This window comes from Notamacropus eugenii, chromosome 6, assembly GCF_028372415.1.
Source record: "Notamacropus eugenii isolate mMacEug1 chromosome 6, mMacEug1.pri_v2, whole genome shotgun sequence".
NCBI lineage: Eukaryota > Metazoa > Chordata > Mammalia > Diprotodontia > Macropodidae > Notamacropus > Notamacropus eugenii.
The window spans coordinates 366261809-366275921 of record NC_092877.1 but is presented as its reverse complement, the minus strand read 5'-3'; positions in this window follow the sequence as shown (position 1 = coordinate 366275921).

Genomic DNA, 14113 nt, shown 5'->3' with positions numbered 1-14113 from the left:
AATGGTGCTTTAGTATACCACATAATGGTAATAATAATGGAGGAATTCAAAGTTTTCAGAATTATATACATTCATTATCTGAGCTGATCTGAGGCAAGACTGCAGATATTACTATTCCCATTTTCCAAATGAGTAAAATGAACCCAAGATAGACTTGGTCATATAACCATAGGTATTGAGCAAAACACTGAGTCCTGGTTTTCCCACCTAATACTCTGCCCCTTACGTCACCCTCCCTCTCATTGTGGTTTAATATTTTATCATGACTTGTTTCTCACATCCTTAGCCTGCAGTTATCAGTATTTCTCTTAACATAAATGTATGGCTTTTCTGCCTCAGAGTTAGTATCATTCAGTTCAACATGTCCAAGAATTCTGGTAGGTGGAGTTAAACACAGTGTCGTCTTCCAATTGGAATTCAACACTAAGCTCTTAAATATTTTATATGTCATCTATTTTTTTTTTTCGGAATGAGGGGGCTAGTTGTCAATATAGGATATTATTCTGGAACTAATTTCAACTGAGTTCATTAAGTTCAGATTGAGGCTTTTTTAGAGCTCAAAGTTGAATGAGGCTGGTGGGGAGGGGGATAGTTTTATCTTCTGCCAGCATTTGGTGACAAATCCAAATGGACTTATCTAGGAGAACTCTGGATCTGACAAGAAATAACTAGGCTACCCAGTCATAACTATTGTGGTGTCACTGGGGAATTCATCCAAGGGCATCAAAATGTAGAGGATGTTGAGCTAGAAACAACTGAGCTTACCCCAGAGTTAGCAGAGCTAATTCCCACTTGGAATGTAACCCCCATGCTGTCCACATGGACTCCTCCTTGGCTTACCCTACCTGCTCCCTGATCTCATCAATGGTCTAAAGTTTTTGTCTGTTACGTCTCTGAGAATGACACCTTTATAACAGTCCCCATTTAAATCCCACTGTAGAATAATTCGGGAAAAAAGAGATTTTCCTCCAAACACAGTGGAGGCAACAGCCTCTCGTTAGACAGAAGATAATAGCTAAGCTCATTCAATCAGAGCTGACTTTCGTTTGTTTTGTTTTCTACTAGTCTATGATATGTACTTTTTATTCTTTTTCTTGTATGTTTTGGGCCCCAAGCCCAACTGCCAGCAATGCTAGGGCATTTTTGGAGCAGCTGGTTTTGGGCTTGAGTGTACTGAGTGGTCCTGCTGCCCTGAGAATGAAGATAAACCACCATTTACTTTGAAAGAACAAGCCTTTTAGTTCCTTAGAATGGTGATGCTCTAAATAGCTGGAATTTTCTCTCTAAGTGGTGACTTATCTTCATTCCCCCTGCCATGGAAACCCATCAATAACAGTCAGCTTGGAACCAGGAAGGGAGGAAGCCAGAGAAAGAGGGTCACAGGCCAGCGGCAGAGGCTTCCAGGCAGGAGGCATCTCATCCGCCTAGTCTTTGGCTCTCCATTCAGAGGCTGGGTGTGGGCATTAGCTCGATCAGTCCCTCGAAGGATGACTTCCTCAGAGTCTCTGTGGTTGCCTGGCACGTTGTTGGGGTGTGAGAACTGCTTGTTTTTTGATTGCTTTGGGAATCTATTAAATCTGTGATGAATCTTACTTAAGTGATATTAGTGAGTACAAGGTGATTTTCTGTTTGTTTCTTTTTTCTTTTTGCTGGAATGGCCAGTTCTCAGATCTAGCCCAGATGGCCATGGGGGGTTGAGAAAGAGAACACATTGCTTTGACTCACCATTGGCTTATTAAAACAACAGCCTCTGGGCTCCACTGTCTAGGTGGGAGGAATATATGGCATGCTGTGGGCACTGGAGGGGTCTCTAAACTCATCTAGTGTGACTCATTTTATGTAGTGTCATAGAGCATAAGTATGGCGCACTGGAGAGAGAGAGTCACACAGAGAGACAGAGAGAGGAAGAGAGAGAGAGAGAGAGAGAGAGAGAGAGAGAGAGAGAGAGAGAGAGAGAGAGAGAGAGAGAGAGAGAAACAGAGGGAGAGAGAGAGGGAGGAGAGAGGGAGAGAGAGTAGAGAGAGAGAAGAAGAGAGACAGAGAAGTGAGGGAGGGAGTGAGTGAGAGAGAGTGAGACGGAGAGAGAGGGAGAGAGAGGGAGAGAGGGAGGAGAGAGAAGAGGAGAGATGGGGAGGGGGGAGGGAGGGAGATAGAGTTGGCTTCAAAGCTTAGAAGACTATTCATGTCCTTCTTCTGACATATATCAATCAGCCACATGCTTCTGGACCAGACCCTTGAGCCCTCAGTGTGAGCTGCAGAAAAGGGCCAATCTGCAGTGGTAAAAGATGTTCTATCACCCCAGGTTTCCTATGCTGGTAAAAGTACAGTTCCAGTGCCTATCATACTTGAACTATTTCTTCATATTCTTCCTTTTTCTCCTCACCTGCTGTATAGGCACTGGGAGATATATGTGCCCTGGGGCTTTCCTCTCCTCCTTGATCACCCCCCAGCTGAACCATTTAAAGACACCAGTCATGGTTCACTTTGTTCACTCCTTGACTATATCCTTGGAACCCTTCTCCCCTCTGCCATATGTGCTCTGAGCAGGCAACTTGCCTTCCCATCTCCTCCTAGCTCTTTGAAGACAGGGACTGTTTTGTTTGCTTCTATAACGAAGGATCAGAGCAATCTCATTTTAAGCTTGTATTTGTATTCTTGGTGCTTAGCACAGTGACAGGCACAAAAGCAAGATCTTTGGAAATGTTATCTATCTATCCATCCAGCCATCATCTATCTCTCTATCTACCTATTTATCTAATATCTATCCCTCTATGATCTTACTACTGTTTTATCTATTATATATAATCTTCCTATCCATCTACCCTTTAGTCCATCATCTATTATCTAACTATCCCTCCATCATCTATCTATTTAGCTATATATCTATCCATCTACCTATGCATCTATTATCTATCACTATCTCACTGGAATATAGTTATAGATCCAGAAGAAACTTTATACTCTAGTTCAACTCTATTTTACAAACGAGGAAACTGAGACCCAGAAAAATGAGTGATTTGTTTACAGTGACACAGGGAGCATTTGGCAGAGCCAGGTCCTCTTGCCCCTAGGCAGTGCCCTTCCACCTTACACCACTTCTGTCAGTTATATCAGTCTGCTTCTAATTATTTCCAAATCCAGAGATCTAAGCAGGAAGTCAATTCCATCCCTGTCTGGAGGTAATAATCAGCCCTAGTCCAAGAAAGAAGTAGCTAATCTCACTTGAAGGGAGGGCTGCCCTTTGTCAAAATTCTCAAGCTGGCCAGGATTTTCCTTTTTGGCCTCTCCTTTTGATAGTACTCCAATCTGTGATGTCACTTCCCACACCCAGATTTGTACCTGTCTTTACATTATCTTAGCTTCCTTAGCCTTTTCTCCAAACCTGCTTTGCCCAGGAAATGTCCACCCTCCATTTTTTCCTCCCCTGCATGCTCTGGCATAGCTCTCTTACTATCCCAGCCTAACCTCAGCTATCTGTGAAGCTGCAAAGGATCTGATAGCCCAACTCACACTGAAGTGTAAATGATTGCCAGTGCCTTAAGAGCTTACTATTTTTCCACAGGCATTTGTAAGGTGTGATATATCAGTCCAATGAGTTGAAGTTCCGAGGGTGGAATTTTAGGTATCAGAGAGATGGCAGGAGAGATAATTAGAGGGTGCAACAGCGGATCCTCGAATGATACCCACTCCATTTAAGGCCAACCCTGCTGTGCTGTTACTATTTTATTTTTATTTTGGGCTTATTCAGATGGAATGGGATCTTTCAAGTGGAATGATAGCTAGCTGCCTATTTGTGGCAGTGTCTCATGGAACTAATCGTATAATATTTCCCTTTTAGTTCCTCAGGTAAGGGCCCAATAAATTCAGTGTCTTCCACTACTGAAGAGGTCTGGTCTTACGAAGGAACTGGTCTATTTGGAAGCTCCCTGTGTCTCTCCCCCTGGGCACACCTTGCTGGTCTCTGATTCAGTTTTGATCTTTTGGGTCTCTGTGTGAAGCTACGAGAACGAGTGAATCATGAAACGGCTGCTGCCTGGCTCCTGTCGGGGCAATCACTCTTCCTTGAATGTGCAGGCATGCATGAGGCCCTGCTATCTCTGGTGGCTGAGAACATCTGCTCAGGCTAAGCCTTCTGCCTCACCAATACTCAGCATGCTTTCCCTTTGTAGACGATTTAGGCTTCGTTGTAGGCTCTTGTGGATTCCGGAAATTGGCCAAATGTTTCACTAGTTCCTCAGTGCTTTGGGGTGTGTATTTCCTTGTTGTTAATTGATGGAGACCCTATGTTTTATAATTGTCAAAGCAACAGTGAAAAGATAGTTTAGCAGATGTTTCTGATTTACAGTTTAGAGGGGAATATGCCTTCCACAATAGAGAGTTTCTTTTTGAACCACTCAATCTTTTGCTTACTAAATTGTGTTTAGAGTTGAGTATTTTTTGGGGAGGGGATTGGTGAAGGTGCTCTGGGTCCCAGCTACCTAAAGGCCAGGAGAAACTTCTCCCAGTTTCTCCATTCCTCCAATAAATAAATAAAGGGTAACAAGATCTATAATGCGAGTCACAAGCCATCACTGCCTGCTTATCTTGTGTGGCTCACTCTGTTTGCTGGAAATGAAAAGGGGAGAGCGTCTTATTCACTGGCCATTGCCTCAGAGCCCATCAGCATCAGAGAAATGACTGCTGTAGCCTGGAAGTGATCTGAGGGCCAGCATGTGGCTACACTGGGGATAGGATTTTCCTGCTGGTACTTTCCCACACACAGTGTGAATGCCTCAGCTGAGGTTAGGCTCTAAGAGTGGGGTCAGAATTAACCCTTTATTGTAGGGAGATGATGAGTGAATGGGGGTCTTGTGATTATGCTGGAGACAAACCTCTTAACTGATGATTGTGGGAAGGGTGGCTGTGGCCCATCGTCCCATTTCTTTATTGGCTGATTGTTTACCCCTTAGAGTCATAACTTTCCTCAAAACTCTGAGACCGCTGGGATAGAGCATTGGGCTTGAAACTAGGACAATCAGGATTCAGAGGCTCCCTCAGATACTAGCTGCTTGAAACAGGGCAAGTGCCTTCATCTCTGCTCCTCAGTTTTCTCATCTGTAAAATGAGAGGGTTTGACTCAAAGGCTACTGGCATCCCTTCCAGCTCTGAATCTATAACCCTATGATTTCTTCTGTCCTTCCGGTGACTCCCTGAGATCTAAATACTAAGTTATAGATGAGTGGGGCTGGGATCCACATTTTGGAGACCACCACTATGACGCCATGACCATTAAGTAAAGAAGTTGATGCCAATTAATGCCCTGGTACTTGCTATAACTAGGATAGGAAAACTTGGGCTCTCCCACAGGCCCTGGAATTTAAAAGATGCTGATAGCAATTGCATTTATTTCCTAACACATGGTCTGGAAACCAGGTCTTTATGACTTTGATGATAACTCTCCAGATGCACCATGCCAACCTACCTCTCCTGAATCTGATATGCAAGAATAATGAGTCAAAATAGGAAATTCACAGTATCTCATGGAGTTAGGTCCACTCTGCCTACCCTGTTCCTACCCCAGGGGCTCCACCTTCCCTCCCTAAGGGGCATTCAACCAATCACTATTTATCAAGTATCTATTATGTGCCATCCCCATCTCCACACCAACCTAGAGCTCACTTCATTCTTCTGGGATCAGGTTTGGTTGGTGATGCTTTCCCAAGGCACAGAAAGCCCTAGTTATGCCTTGACTCACTTATGTTGTAAAAATTTTATAGAAGAATTTGGTGGGAGGCCTTGTAGGTTGCTGACAACTCTTTGTCTCAAGTCACCTTTCATAAATGCCTTTTAGTGTTAGAACAAGAGGATGGTTTTTAAGATTATTGAAGCTTATAAATGACATCAAATGCTAGTAATCCTTGATTTATTTAAGGAAGGTGACTCACCTGAGCCATAAACTGAATGGCGGGACATATTTTTCCTGTAAGAAGACTTGAACGTTGCTTGGGAGATGACATCGCTTCTTATGGGGCAATGCCTGGAAGATGTTCCTATTCTTTATTTTTTTTTGCTCACTTGCTGTTCATTAGTCTCTTTCTGCATACGATGGTTCTTACCAAAGATGGATGACTTTCCATGACCATTGTTGGCACATCTATGGCCTGTTTGAAAAAATTACACTGAAATGAGTCCCTGATGAGGAGACCTGTTTCCTTCAATGGATGGGTTAACCTCCCTGCATGCTAAAATTCCCAACTTGGCTCTTTACTTTTCCAACATGTGATTGCTATTCGTTATCAGTCAGTGCGTTCCTGGCCTCACCTTGGGGAATTAGCAGCAGTTGTCTCTGCTTGGGCTTGGGCTGAAACAGCAGATATTTTAAATTGCACCTTAGATTTGTTCAGGGCTGATATTGCTTTTTGTGTACTTAGAAACAGAGATCCTTGAAAGGTTCATGTTGGTTGAGCAAATCTGAATAACCAAAGGGTAATTTTCAATGCCTATATTTCTTTGTGTTTTTTTTTCCATTTAACTATTTTTTGGGGGAGGGGAATGAAGTAGAAGAGGGGCTAGGGAGCAGGGAGGCTTCAGGGCCTGATTGCTCCTTGGAGCGCTAATGTTAGAAGCCTTCTGTTTTTAGGAATAACACTGAGTCCCAGAAAGTCTTCCTATTAACCCTAATCCTGAAATTCTCTGTTAGATTTGTTTTTGGATATTCTGAGGACTCCCTTTTGCAAATTCAGGTCTGAGCCCCAACCAGTGCACGCTATTTTCAGACTACAAAACTAAAATATTAAATAGCAAAAAAGCACTTGAAACATGAAAACAGGATGAATTACAATAAAGCAATTCTCATTCCCCTCTACAAAATATTTAACCCTTTACATTTTTAATTTAATCAGCTTTGTTTTAATCTTTTTGATCTTTAATTCCCTCAATGTATTCATACATACATATAGTAACTTCAGAAATAATGGCCCAGTAGTAAAAACTTAGGATTTGGTGCCCTTTATCTCATGCCCTTTATATGTACCACTTTGGTATACTACAAAAAGACACGAAGAATTTTAAAGAATTGGAATTTTTGGTAGAAAACAGGAACAACTCCTCCTCTCCCGTCCCCCAGTAGACTAAGATGAACCAGAGCCTGCAAAGTATTACAGGTTTTAGAGCTGAATTGTGACTTTGTGATCTGATCCAACTGGTCCATTTTACAGGGATGGAAACTGAGGCTTCAGATGGTAAATCAACTTCAAAGTCAAACAGGAAGTAAGTAGTAGACCTGAGAAATAAAACTAACACCTTCATCTTCAGATTTAGAATTCTTTTCATTTTATCTCATCACCTCAATTTTGGTCTTGTCCTGTTGAGTAGAGAAATTTTGATCATTTTCCCCTTTGACTTCTTACATACACAAAATAAATTATTGAAAAGTCCTTGGGATATGGGCATCAGCATTCAGTCTCCCCTGGTGGATCAAGGTCATTTCTTCTTAGAGTCTTACTGACACTTCTTATATTGAAGGAAGGCAGTGTTAGCAAAGCAGCATTTAATGACTTCTACACAAATACCTAGGCCAGTTCCCCAGAACAAACACTGCCTCCCAATAGAGATGAATTAATGTGTGAGGGTCACACAATTCTGTTACGGAGATAGGTCATCCAAACAGATTCCCAGTTAATCAGGACTTAAAAGCACTCCAAAGCAGTCAGCTCTAATCCTTCAGATGAAAGAAAAAGCCATCTGAAAGTCAATTCATAACACAATTGAACTGAGAGCAAGGCATAACTAAAGGTTTAATTGAAGTTGATATAATAACGTCTTTGTTATGAGAAGGTATAATATTTACTATTTGTTTATGGTTTCCTAATAGGTTTTTTTATTTTAAATTTATTTATTTTTAGTTTTTAACATTTACCTCCACAAGATTTTGAGTTCCAAATTTTTTCCCCATCTCTCCCTTCCATCTACCCTAAGACTGTGTGCATTCTGATTACCCTTTCCCCCAATCTGCCCTCCCTTCTCTTATCGCCATCCCCTTTATTTTCTTGTAGGGCAAGATAGATTTTTATACCCCATTACCTCTATATCTTATTTCCCAGTTGCATACAAAAACAATTTTTAACATTCATTTTTAAAAATTTGAGTTCCAACTTCTCTCATTTCCTCCCTCCCCACTGACAAGGAAAGTGATTCAATATAAGTTATACATGTGTGGTTATGCAAAACACTTTCATAACAGTAGTATTATGACAGACTAGCTATATTTCCCTCCATCCTATTCTGCCCTCCATTTATTCTGTTCTCTCTTTTGATCTTATCCTTCCTCAATAGTGTTTACTTTTAATTACTCCCTCCTCCCATTTACTCTCCCTTCTGTCATCCCTCATGCCCCTGCTTATCCCATTCCCCGCTTCTTTCTTGTAGTGTAAGATAGATTTTCATACCAAATTGAGTGTGCATGTTATTCCCTCCTTAAGCCAAGTCCTATGAGAGTAAGGTTGTCTTTCCCTCTCAACCTCTTTCCCTCCATTGAAAAAGCTTTGTCATACCTCTTTAATGTGAGACAATTTGCCCCATTCTATTTCTCCCTTTCTCCTTTCAATATATTCCTCTCTCATATCTTAATTTTAGTTTTTTAGATATCATCCCTTCCTATTCAACTCACCATGTACCCTCTGTCTATATGCTATATACATATGGCATACAGACTCCTCCAACTACCCTAATACTGAGAAAAGTTTCAAGAGTTACAAATATTATCTTTCCATGTAGGAATATAAAGTTCAACTTTAATAAGTCCCTTATGATTTCTCTTTCCTCTTGTCTTTTCATTCTTCTCTTGATTCTTGTGTTTGAAAGTCAAATTTTCTATTCCGCTCTGGTCTTTTCATCAAGAATCCTTGAAAGTCCTCTATCTCATTGAATGACCATTTTCCCCCCTGAAGTATTATACTCAGTTTTGCTGGGTAGGTGATTCTTGGTTTTAATCCTAGCTCCTTTGACTTCTGGAACATCATATTCCAAGCCCTTTAATCCCTTAATGTAGAAGCTTCTAGACTGTGTATTATCCTGATTGTATTTTCACAATACTTGAATTATTTCTTTCTGGCTGCTTGCAACATTTTCTCCTTGACCTAGAAGTTCTGGAATTTGGCTACAATATTCCTAAGAGTTTTCCTTTTAGGATCTCTTTCAGGAGGCAATTGGTGGATTCCTTCAATAGCTATTTTACCTTCTGGTCTACAATATCAGAGCAGTTTTCCTCAATAAATTCTTGAAAGATGGTGTCTAGGGTCTTTTTTTTTTAAATCATGGCTTTCAGGTAATTTAGTAATTTAAATATTGTCTCTCCTGGATCTGTTTTCCAGGTCAGTTGTTTTTCCATTAAGGTATTTCATATTGTCTGCTATTTTTTCATTCCTTTGGTTTTGTTTCATAATTTCTTGATTTTTCATAAAGTCATTAGCTTCCATCTGCTCCTTTTTAATCTTTAAGGAATTATTTTCTTCAGTGAGCTTTTGGACCTCTTTTCCCATCTGGGCAATTCTACTTTTTAGGACATTCTTCTCCTCATTGGCTTTTTGTATCTCTTTTGCCATTTGAGTTAGTCTATTTTTTAAGAATTTTTTTCTTCAGCACTTTTTGGGTCTCCTTTAGCAAGCAATTGACTCATTTTTTCCATAATTTTCTTGCATCACTCTCATTTCTCTTCCTGATTTTTGCTCTACTTCTCTTACTTGATTTTCAAAATCCTTTTTGAGCTCTTCCATGGCCTGAGACCAGTTCCTGTTTTTTCTTGAAGGCTTTGGGTACAGCAGCTTTGACTTTGTTGTCTCCTTCTGATTGTGTGTTTTGATCTTCCTTGTCACCAAAGTAAGATACTATAGTCTGATTCTTTTTCTGGTTTTTATAATTTCCCCATCTATTTACTTGACTTTTGAGCTCTTTGTTAAGGGAGTTCTCTGATTCCGGGGATGGAGGTGTACTATCAGCCACTTGATACCCCCACAATCTGTGGGCTTAGAGCTCCAGAAATAGTCACTGCTGCTGTGGGCTCCTCCAACCCTCCACCATCCTGGGGATGGGGCCGGACCACTCTACTCTCTCATACAGGTCCCACAGGTTTTTCCACTGAGCTTCCAATTTGTCCTCAGTGTTGTTTTAGGGTCAGGAAGTCTGGAAGCCACCACAGGTGCCAGAGATTCAGTCTCCCTGAAGACTGCTCAGGTCCTATCTGTGCCAGCATGGCCCACCCTGGAGTGCACTCTGCTCCCAGCATAGAGTGATAGATGCTTCCTGTCAATCTTCCAAGCTATCTTGGGCTGGAGATTTGCTTCACTCTGTCATTCTGTGGGTCCTGCAGTTCCAGAATTTGTTTAGAGTCATTTTTACAGGTATTTGACTTGGTTTTGGGAGAGAGCTCTAGCAATTCTGTACTGTTACTCCACCATCTTGGCTCCGCCAATAGTTTCTTAAACCAGTATAGAAAATAGTAAAATTGTTCAGTAACTTGTGTTGACTGTGAAATACTTCTGTTTCTGCCACAAATGAATGACTGTTATCTGTACTGCAAATATAGGCTGATCTCTCTTCAGAAGGAGAAAGTGAAGTGACTCAGAGAATGTCTCTAGGGTTTTATAAAGGATCATATTAGGAAAAGCGGGATCTGAAGTAGAGAAGGGGAGATTTGATTCTTCTTAAGATATTGGTGAGTGGAAGACAGTTACCCAGAGGAGAAAGAGAAAGGGAGGACAGCTGTATAATGAGAAGGTAAAAACAGGTGTGAGGCCCTTCCAAAGAGTGGGGAGCTGAATACTCTGACAATAAAGACTCTGGGTATCCTCCTTAGAGTAATATAGCAGAGCCCCAGGAATTCTCAGGTGAAAGGCCATCTGGTACAGGGAAGAAGAAAAGTAGTATTAACTACGTGGAGGAATAACTAGAGCTCTGGACCCAAAGTCAGGAAGACCTGAGTTCAAATCTGGCTTCAGATACTTGCTGGCTGTGTGACTCACAGGAATCTCTTTCTGCCTCAACTTAAAAATGAGCTTAATAACACTTACCAAACAGAGTTGATATAACATATCCTTATTATGAGGATCAAGTGAGATTATACTTAAAAAGCATTTAGCACAGTGTCTGGTACATACTTAGGGCTTAATAAATAGCTGTTCCCTCCTCCTGTTCCCTGAGATGACTATATGTTGATGTGATAGCTCCACTTGAGAGGTCTGTTATCTTTCTGGGGCTTATATCCAAGATTTAATAGAGAACCTCTCCCAAACTTATCAAAACAGATGACAACTCCCTGGTTGGTGATTTGTGTGGGCACAGATGACAATGCCAGAAGGAACCTAAAAGTATCCTCAATGATTATGAAATCTTGGGCAAGAAATGGAGAAGCTTAAAGGCACAAGTTGTATTTTTTCACTTTTGTACATTGAGGCTAGGGATGAAGAAGAGGAAAATTAATTTGCAAAGTGAACAGAAAGTGAGGAGGTTTGTGCCTGAGAATGGAATTTTATGGACTTTAGCATAAAATCAAGGACTGAGAGATTTCTGGTCATGGATGGAGTATTCCTAAAAGGGCTGATGATAAATTTTTAGGTGTCTTGAAAATTTGATCCAAAGATCTTTAAAGTGAAATGGATAGAAGAAGGAGAAGTCTTCTGCATGGCCCCTGAAGGATGCCATAGGCTACAAAGAAGGAAGAATAATTTCTTTTTTTAAGATACCCAGAAATGCCCAGGTGAGATAAATCCAAGGAAGGAGACTGTGTTAAAATCTGTGACCTCAAATTTCTATAAACAAATGATCAAAGTTTAATCAATTAATGAGAGGAAGTAGAGGTCTTAACAGAGACTGGCAAATTTGACTTTAAGCTACAAATGAGGCATGGTAAGATTCAATGCATGACTCGACTATGGCTCTGGAGAGGCAAGCTTCCTTCAAAAGAAACATGTTATATAAAAGGGGCAGTGGATGGAGGAACTTTGTATTTTAAGAAGGTATACATGGGAGGAAATCCTGGAAATGGAAGTGGAGAAGAATTTGGCATCAAGAGAGGAAGAAACAGAAATTATATTGTCACTGTAGTACACTCCAGGATACCAGAGGAATCGGATGGGCAGTTTGGGTAATAGATCACAAGCATATCCCAGAGCTCTGATAGAGAAGTGATGAGGGCTTTCAATTATCTAGACATCTGCAGATGCTCCCTCTCTGCCAAAAGCCCAGCAGCTTGGTTTTCCTTAGTGATAATTTAATCCTTCAAAAGGTGTAGGAACTAGCAAGGGGAAATACTATTCTGAATCATAGTCTCACAGATAGGAAAAAGCTGGTTATTGGGAGTAGAAATTGTGGGAAATCTGAGGAAGGGGGAGAAGGGACCACTCTCTCCTGAAATTTCTGATAGAGAAAAAAGGAAATCTGAGCATAGTCTTATGTGGACTCCTCATTTGGGGAAAGAAGATATCAACGTTTTCAAACAAAAGCTAGGTAGATTTCCATGAACTAAAATACTACCAGGGAAGTCAGCCCAGGAGGGATAAGAGATGCTCAAGAATGAAATTCTTAAGACACAAATGGAAATATTCCATTGGCAAGGAAGATTAGCATTCATCTGGAGAGAATAACATGGATGCAGAGGGAACTCAGCAACAAAGTTAGATTAAAAAAATACACAGATGATGGAAGGAAGGTCAAGGAAGAATATAAATATAAGAAAATGTCTCAGCAATATAAAAACAGCTTCAAGATTGCTGAAGCTCAGAATGAGGTGGGACTGGTAAGGAAAGTCAGGGACAACAAACAGGATTTTTAGAGTAATATTGGGAGAAAATGTTGCATTAAAGAAAGAAGAGGCTAATGGACTATTGGGTGGGAAGATAAAGAGAGAGACGTGGCAATGATTGACATAGCTGTTCAATCCTTCAGCAGCAGCCGATATGGAACAGATCTTTGCATAGGAAATGACAAAACAAAAATATCTAACAGGAACTTGATAGCCAAGAAAAAGAGATGGTAGGAGAGGACCTTGCCTTTTTTTTTTTTTTTTTTTTTTTTTTTTTTTTTGCTGAGACACCATATTTGAAAATTTATGGGAAATGGGAGAAATCCTTAAAGATTCAGAAAACCAAATGTTCTTACAATTTTGAGAAAAGGTAAGAGAATAAGGTCTGCAAAGTTGAGATCAGTGGGTTTTGCTTTGATTCATAAATATCTTAAAAGGGAAGCAGTGATTATAAAGAGTCAGCCTGGCTTCATCAAAAGTAAGTCATGCCAAACTAATCTCATTTCCTTTTTTGCACAGAAATGACTGAACTTATCAACGAGGGGAATGCTATGGACAAAGTTTATCCTAGATTTAGGAAAGCTTTCAAAAAGGGTCTCATACTATACTTGTGGATGATAATACAATCCGATGGATTCACAGCTTGTCAGATGGGCAGACTCAAAGAGTAGGTGCTAATGGTTCAATGTCAACATGGTAGGAAGCCTTTGGTGGGGGCACTTCTAGGATCTGTGCTTGGCTCTCTATTGTTTAAAAATTTTATCAGTGACTTGGATAAAGGCTCATGTTGCTATAGCAACAAAGAACCGGTTCCCCTTCTCTAATCTTAACCATCCTTCATGGTTCAGCTCAGCTCAAGTTCCCATCCCTCCCTGAGGCATTTCCCAACTGCTTTCCCCTCTCTCTGAAATCCTGGGGCAGGGTATGGATTATTTCAACCATTCTCTTCAGCGTTTCACATTACATAGCTTGTCACTATTACTCAAAATACTTTTATGTCCCTAAACTATATGCTTCTTGGTTTTACACTAGGCTCTCTTGGTTCCCTAACTAGATTTTGAGCTGCTTGAGGGTAGTTCATTTCTTTTCTGGTTCCTCAGTTCCTAGTAATGAGGCAGTATGGCTTTAAGGAAGATTTTCTTGACAGAGAGCCCAAATTTGTCTCTTTGAAGCTCACCACTATTGCCCCCAGTCTGCCCAGTGGGACAAAAGGGAACAAATGTCTCACATCTTCCTGCAAATAATTGAAGACACTTTTCTGTTTTTTGGGTGAACTCTAGAGATCTTGGATCATCATGCTGAAAGAACATTTAGACCAGGCCCCTACAACTTATAACC